The following is a 1867-nucleotide window of genomic DNA, read 5'->3' on the forward strand; positions in this document are numbered from 1 at the left end:
TTCATAAATTTGTTTATGATTTATAATTTATAGATAAATTTAAATTTAAATTTTACTTATTTAATACTTATTTATTAAATATTTATTTCATGATATCGTTGTAGCATAACTTTCTATTGTGGCGGACGATGAATTTATCGTAGGAATGGAATTCAGTTCCAAAAAAAGCTGTTATTATGGCGATGAAAGATTATACCATCCGTATAGGTGTAAACTACTTGTATATGAGTCGGAACCGATGATATTTTATGTCAAATATATAGAGTACAACACAGGTTGTGATTGGTGATGATGGTGGTGACTGCTCTTGATTCTCATGATCACTCACAGGATTGCCCTCTCGGTTCTCTTGTACCACAATATCCGACAAATTCAAACGGTTGTCATATTTTGTGCGGTACCCATACACGTAAATCTCTAAGAAATGTTGTAGTTGCACGGGAAGCTAAGCAAGAACGTGACTATACCTGTTCGTCCATTGCATCACCCAAAATGAATGGGTGGTGGTGGTGGACCACTCAAGATTCTTATTACCAGTCAGGACTTCTTCCTATGCTTTGTCTAGATTCCATTCCTGATGAGGAACTCACTGGATGAAACTAACTGGTCTCCTAAACTTATCGGTTGCATGTCATTCAATGCATTTGAATGATATCAATGGCATCATAGCGCTCCACATAACTAAATGCTGACATATGTTTGCAGGAATCACATTTGGCTCAATGCAATCAACGGCATAAGCCTCCCACACAAATTGAACACATTAAAAGAACAAATGATTACACACCATTTAATAATAAAGTTCAACCAAAAATAGACACTTATATCATAATACATACTTGGCATTTCTGCAGCTCATCTAACGACTTACTAAAGTAAGCAAGAGAATGAAATCTATAGCATCGGTCAGCATGCTCCCAATTCACCCTAAATCTTAAAATACGATGTGTAACACTTAGCTAAAGTTATTAGTAAATAATTTCACCTATTTGCAAGCGAAAAAAGTCAGGGATTGCTGAAAATCGGCAAAAAAAAATGGTAGACGGATCCAAACTCAAGTTAGCAAAAGTGTTAGTGGACCATCGATCTTCTTGCAGTCGAAACGAGATACCCTACATAGCGCTCTGTACAAGTGTGTTAGGCATGTCGATCCCCAACTAAATTCTCTGATACTGGTGAAGTCGTGAAGAAAAGGCAAAAATTTTCAGTGCACAGCTGTCCTAGATTTGTCTCTAAACAACATTGTTTCAAATAATAACATGATGTGACACTTCACGTACCTCTGAATCTCATTTTCGTCAATCAAATCTAAACGATCTTTCAGATTCCGAAGCCACGTCAAGTTTATGAAGTTTTTTCTACAATTTGTCTTCCTAAGTGCAACCCAAACTGGTGCAAACACTCAGTATCTAAGGCATCATGACTACTCATAGTCACTTTGATCCTATCACTGGAAGACCATTATTTGTCGCAAGACCAAGGATAACAGCCATATATTCCAATATCATAGCACACTCACCAACCGGAAGGTGAAACGTATGTGTGTTAGGGTGCGTGCCACCTCTCTATTAGAGTGTTTACCATTGCCAACTGATACTGAATTATTCCAATAAAAAAACGTGATAAAAATCACTCTACCATAAATACTCCATCACAATAGGATTGTACAGATCCAACAGCAATAGGTGGTTACACATCAACATCCATAAACTCTACAAACTGTCGTCAAATATTAAATCAAATAAAATTATCCATAAACACTGAATGATTATTTTATGACAATTTATAACAATAAAAACAAAATTATTTATTATCATTAACATAATTTAGTTATGTTTAACAAACTACTATTACTTAAATAAACAAT

The sequence above is a fragment of the Arachis ipaensis genome, chromosome B02 (genome assembly GCF_000816755.2).
Source record: "Arachis ipaensis cultivar K30076 chromosome B02, Araip1.1, whole genome shotgun sequence".
NCBI lineage: Eukaryota > Viridiplantae > Streptophyta > Magnoliopsida > Fabales > Fabaceae > Arachis > Arachis ipaensis.